The sequence below is a fragment of the Nyctereutes procyonoides genome, unplaced genomic scaffold (assembly GCF_905146905.1).
Source record: "Nyctereutes procyonoides isolate TBG_1078 unplaced genomic scaffold, NYPRO_anot_genome, whole genome shotgun sequence".
In the NCBI taxonomy this organism is placed as follows: Eukaryota; Metazoa; Chordata; class Mammalia; order Carnivora; family Canidae; genus Nyctereutes; species Nyctereutes procyonoides.
Window position 1 is genome coordinate 45387398 of NW_026575024.1, and position 6326 is coordinate 45393723.

Here is a 6326-nt window from a genome sequence, read left to right on the forward strand (position 1 = left end):
GGTATTTGTTATTGAATGATTATTGTTCTTACTTTCGATGTGATATTATTGCAGTTGTGTTTAGGAAAAAGAGGCTTTATTGTTAAGAGAGACATACCGAAATATTTACAGATGAAATGATAGGATGTCTCGGATTGGATTCAAAAGGGAGGAAATGGACAGGGACTGTGGATAAAACTGAATTGCCCAGGAGTTGACACAATACTGAAGTTGGTAATGATGGCTTAGGAGTTCATGATACCAAGCTGTCTATTTTTGTATATCTGAAATTTGTCACAATAAAAAGTTTATGGAAAAAAATCACACAAGTATTTTGTCACAAACTGAGACACCTGTTAGGAGGACCAAGGACAGGTTACCATGAGGACCTGGAACAGGTGAGCCTGATAAATGGGGAAGCCAAGGAAGGTTTCCCTGCAGGACAGGATGTTTACTTTCCTGTATTGATTCTACCTACTCGAAGTGCTATGTTTGGAAATGTATTATGAAAGCCATTTTTCTTTCTTTCTTTCTTTCTTTCTTTCTTTCTTTCTTTCTTTCTTTCTTTCTTTCTTTCTTTCTTTCTTTCTTTCTTCCTTCCTTCCTTCCTTTCTTTTTTCTTTCTTTCTTTCTTTCTTTCTTTCTTTCTTATTTCCTTTCTTTCTTTCTTAGAGAAATCCTTCAAAGTATATAATACTAAGCAGGTATATTTTTCTTCTTACCTCCATATTTGTTAAAGTGCTTCTTTTTCTTTCCTAACTTGAAACTTGTTGGTTTGAGTGGGAAACAGAAGTAGATCCAAGGACATCATTATCCTAATAAAACATCATACCTAAACTGAAACTCCACAGAGAAGACTAGCATGGTCCTGTGTAAGGATGACACCCAAATTCAGGAAGCATCCCATATTTTGTGTCTATGTAGAAGATGGACGTTGGCTGCACCTCTTGTGGCAACCATTTCACAATATGTGTAGATCAAACCATCATGCCTTATGCCTTCAAATTACACAGTGAAACTGGGAAGAGAGTGATTACTGAGATTCCCTGTGGAAAGAGGGCTAGCATTTTGTTTGGGTTTTTTAAGATTTTATTTATTTATTTGAGAGGGAGAGAGAGTGGGGAGAGTACAGATGGAGAGGGACAAGCAGACTCTGTACTGAGCAAGGAGCCCAACATGCTGGACCCTGAGATCATGACCTGAGCCAAAGCCAAGAGTCAGACATTTAACTGATTGAGTTGCCCAGGTGTCCCAAGAGGGCTAAGGGGCTTTTAAATTAAGGCTATACATTCTTTGAAGCTCCTCCCATGTAGAGATGTAGACCATGTCTGCTCCCCTTTGTATCTGGGCCAGCTTGTGATTTGCTTCAACCTAATGAGTGCAGTGAGAGTGGCAAGGTGTGACCTATGAGGCCAGAGAAGCCAGGGAAGCTTCACCTGTTTCTCTTGGTTCATTCACTGTGGGAGCTTTAGTTGCCATATAAGGAGTCTGATCAACCTGGGGCTACTGTGCTAGGAGGAAGCCCTGGCTCTATGGGGAAGCCACATGTGGGTGCTCTGATTGGTAGCCCCAGCTGACGTTCCAGCCTAGCTAGCATCGACTACCAAACCTATAAGGAGGTCTCTAAATGACTCCAGCCCCCCAATGGGTACGTCACCCTCAGCTGTCAAGTCTTTACAGCTTCATTCCCCCCACATGGTGGAGCAGAGTCAAACCATACCCATTATGCCTTCTTTGTGAACAAAATAAAATTGTTATTTTGTGCCACTAAGTTTGGGGATGGTTTGTTATACAGCTGCAGCAAACAGAACATAGGCCTAGCTAGAGGACTGGTAAGCAGATATTCCTAAAAAGTATTTAATAAGGGACCTCGGTACTTCCACAACATCTGTGGAAGAGTTGGAGCTAAGGAAAGCAGGGGCCTCTGCTGGACCACACCACTGCACAGCAGCTCATGAGACTATGTTTGCTCCTGCCCACACAAGTGCCACCAGCACAGTCCCCCTCACACATGTCACTGCAAACATGGAGGTCACAAGCTGCCTACCAGCCACCATCTCTGCAGAAAGGTGGCCTCCACATCCCTTCCACCATCCAAATTTTGTATGAGCAAATATAACTGGCAAAAACTGAATCAGAACCCTCTCTGCAAGGGAGCCTGGAAAGACTAGGATTTGGTTTTTCGACTTCCAGCTTCCACAGTAGAGTGGGAGGTAGGACATAGAATTAGATGTAAGTCACAAATCTTGGCCCTGGGGAGTTCTTTCTCCTCTTGGAGGTGGAAGAAGAGCCAAGTTGAATTCAAGTTTTCCATTTTGATATTTACGAATGTAAACCATTTGTTCTAAATGCCTTTTAGAAAATAATAGAATTTTTCACTTTACAGAAGAGGTGGAGCAAGACAAGGCATGGAGCATAAATGATCTACATTTGTGAGAACACATAAGCAGAACCAGGACCATGTAAAATGGCAGGTGCTGGAAAGGAGACCTGAGTCCCCAGCTGAGAGGAGCAGGGAGCATTGGAGAGGAGCAGAGCAGGGCTGGCCTCCATCCCCACTATCACACCTGTGAGGTCAGCCACTTTACTCTATTAGGTAATCCTAGAGCCTGGGGAATAGTAGCCTGCCTTAAGGACTGGATAGAGCTAGAGATAACCAGTACTTGGTATTTCCTTACATCTTGGTTGTCATGCCTTCTTTCCGAACCTCAATTCTCTTACCAATAAAATGAGGGATGATAGCTTATTGACTCTCAATATATTATAGGGAATCATATGTGAAACTACATAACAGATCATCCTCTGTCTTTTCTGATAGGTGCGCTTTTGTTCCTGACACAAGGCAGCAAATGGTTGAGATTTCAAAATCTGGATTGTAAATGAGTTTCTTTTGTAATCTCATGTATTTCTCTGCTCCTTGAACACAAATAGTAGTATTGCAATGTATTTTTTCTTTTCAATCCTGCCCATGCTTTTTTCCCTAGAAATATTAATGTGAGCTTGCATATATTTTCCTTTGAAAAAAGTATCATGGAGCTGGATACACAAAATGGAATCAGTAACTTTCCACTTGCTTCACCAGTAATGTATCTGAAGGCTCAGATAATTTTCTTCAAAGCTTCTCTAACCTCTCGGGCAGCTGGTATTTTGTTATAACCCCACCTGGATGGATCTGCTTGAGACTCTTCTATCTTCCACTACCTAAGAGACTCTTCTATCTTCCACTACCTAATGAACTATGATCAAGAGGGCACCTTCAGCTGGTCTTACAACTCACCATGGTGGTAAACAATATTTACACAAGTTGTTCTCATCATCACTTTGCAACAAGCTCTTACAAAAACATCAGGACTCTTAAGTGGCTGTTGACTTGAATGTGATAATAATGTGGCTTTTGGCGAGGCCATATCATACCCCTTATGTTGGTCTAAAAGTTGGTAAAGATGTTCTATTTGTGCAGCAGCTATCTGGTATAAAGTGGGCATACCTGTAGCGTCTGCTTTATGAAAACCACCTGGCAAGCTCTGATTAGATGGCAAAACTCTTCTTGGCTTCATGAGGCAGTCAGAACTCAATCTTGGTTCTATGAATTCTCCCCAAACTTCAAGATGTCTCTCCAACTCAGTCCCACATCAGGCTCCCCACAGGGAGCCTGCTTCTCCCTCTGCCTGTGTCTCTGCCTCTCTGTGTGTGTGTCTCTTATGAATAAATAAATAAAATCTTAATAAATAAATACCTTAAAAAAAAAAAAAGAAAGAAATGTGGGAAGAGAGTGCTGGCCTAGACCTGAGGGGAGTGCCCCGAGGGTTGCATTTCTGTAAACAAGTTTCCAGAATATGCATGAGAGAGGGAGAAATTAACTGTGAAGTCTGTACTAGAAATGCAAGACTGCTTGTCTTTCTTTTCTTTGTCACTACCTCTCAACACAACTCATTACAAATATAGATAGATAACTAGTAGTACAGAGTGAGTCATTCCATTGCCTGAGATGTTTTAATCAGATTTTCTCTCACAGCAATTTGAACTAAGAGACCCAGAGACTCCAGTTAGGGAGTGACTAGCATAAGAACTATAAAGTTCTTTAACTCTGCTGCAAGTAACAGGGCACACACAACAGGGAGTGGACAGATGTATAAAGAGAAGTAGTGACAAGAATGGTGTCAGTGGGAAGTGGCAGAGTACAGATCTCCAAAAGTTCAACCCTCCATAGACACAATAAATCAAAGGCAAAAGTTACCAGAACCAACTTTTTCAGAATTCTGGAAATTAACCAAAGGCTTCTAGCATCCTTGGGAACATATAGAAATATGGTGAATCTAGGTAAGAACAGAAAGCTTGCAGCACTTTGACTCCCGACTCCCTGCTCCTCAGCTCAGTGATAGCCTTAAAAAGTAAGTCCATATTCCTAGTTCCAGAGGAAGTAGAATGAAGCTCAGTTCCAAATAATTGTGGTTGTTTGTCATGGTGGTTCACTGGAAGACCTCATGCAAATTGCTTCTTATTTGGCCTCACTTGAAGAATTTCTAGGAATCTAGGATACCTGTCTGCCTAGGGCTGGGTGTAGCTGTGAGCATGCTCAGCAAGACCTGAGAAGGCTCTAAGCTCTCACCTCTGACCTCCTGGAGGCTCTACATTAGCAGGAAATTAAGACTAAACCAGAGTTGAGTGATGAATTTATGTAGCAACACAAACAGAGACTCCAAGCAAAAACTTGGAGACTTATGGACTCCAGGCATTTGAGAAAATCTTTGTCTAATCGTTAGTCTACCATAAGCTTACTGAGTATAGACTTCAGTAGCTACACATAGAGATGTTATAGAATTTATTCAGAAAATTCATTAATTAAACAAATAATAATTTCAACAATGAACAACAAAACAAATTCTGAGGAGAGGGGAGAGTCTAGTTCCCAGAGTTCTGACATTATATTACTTGAAATGTACAGTTTTCAATAAATTTTATAAGGCATGCAAATAAACAAAGTATGATACATACATAAGGGGTGGAAGCAATTCATAGAAACTGTCCCAGAGGAAGCACATAGGATTTATTAGACAAAGACATATCAGATATTTTAAATATGTCCAAGAGCTAAAAGAAAGTATGAAAATGATGTCTCAACAAACAGAGAATATAAACGGTGTAGAAATTATAAAAGCAACCAAACAGAAATTCTGGATTTGAAAAGTATGATAACTAAAATGGAAAATTAACTAGAAGGATTCAACCACAGATTTCAGAAGACAGTAGAAAGAATTAGTGAACTTAAAGATAGGTCAGTCAAGATTATCCAGTCTGAGGAGTAGAAAGAAAAAAGAAAAATGAAGAGAGCCTTAGGGACCTGTAGGATACCATCAAGATACCAATATACACATAATGAAAGTACCAGAAAGAGAAGAGAGAGAAGAATCTGGCTAAGCTGATATTTGAAGAAACAATATCTGGAAGTAACCCAAATTTGATTTTGAAAACTTTAATCTATCCATGCAAGGATCTCAAAGAAGTCTAAGCAAGATAAATTCACAGATTCACATCTTGACACCTCAAAATCAAAGTACCAAAAGCCAAAGATGAAGATAAAAATCTTAAATCTGTCAAGAGAGAACTCATCATGTATAAAAGACATTCAATAAAATGATCGGCTGATTTCTCATCGGAAAACATGAAGACCATATGGCTGTGGGAAGATATATTCAAAGTGCTGAAATGGAAGGAGCCCAAATGTCCATTGATAGATGAATGGGTAAAGCAGGTGTGGTACACAATGGAATATTACTCAGTGATTAAAAAGAATGAAATCTTGTCACTTGCAATAACGTGGATAGACCTAAAGGGTGTAAGGCCAAGTGAAATAAGTCAGTCAAAGAAAGATAAATATCATATGACTTTCGTCAGATATAGAATTTAAAGACAAAACAAACAAACAAACAACAACAAAAATGCCAGACTCTTAAATACAAAGAGCAAACTAGTGTTTGCTAAAGGGGAAGTGAGTGAGGGGAATGAGTGAAATAGATAAAGGGAACTAAGAGTATTTATCTTGATGAGGACTGAAAAACATATGGAAGGGTTGAATCATTATTTTATACCTGAAACTAACACTGTATGTTAACTATACTTGAATTTAAAAATTGGCATAAAGAACCCACAAAGTACTGAAATAAAAAATAAATTGCCCATCAAGAATTTTATGTCTGAGAAAATTATCCTTCAAAAATAAAAAGGAATTAAGATTATCCTGGATAAACAAAAGAGTTCATTGCTAGCACATCTGCCTACAAGAAATTCTAAAGGCAGACCTTCAGACTGGAAATGAAAGGAAGGACAAGTCCACATGAAGAAAATAA

The 6326-nt window shown here is 39.4% G+C and overlaps 1 non-coding gene across 1 annotated transcript; it reads left to right on the forward strand.

Annotated features, from left to right (window-relative positions):
* The first annotated feature begins 788 nt into the window (after nucleotides 1–788).
* Nucleotides 789–892, forward strand: LOC129498787 (U6 spliceosomal RNA). The gene has a single exon (XR_008662203.1). It is a non-coding gene; the product is annotated as a U6 spliceosomal RNA (small nuclear RNA).
* The last annotated feature ends 5434 nt before the right edge of the window (nucleotides 893–6326 follow it).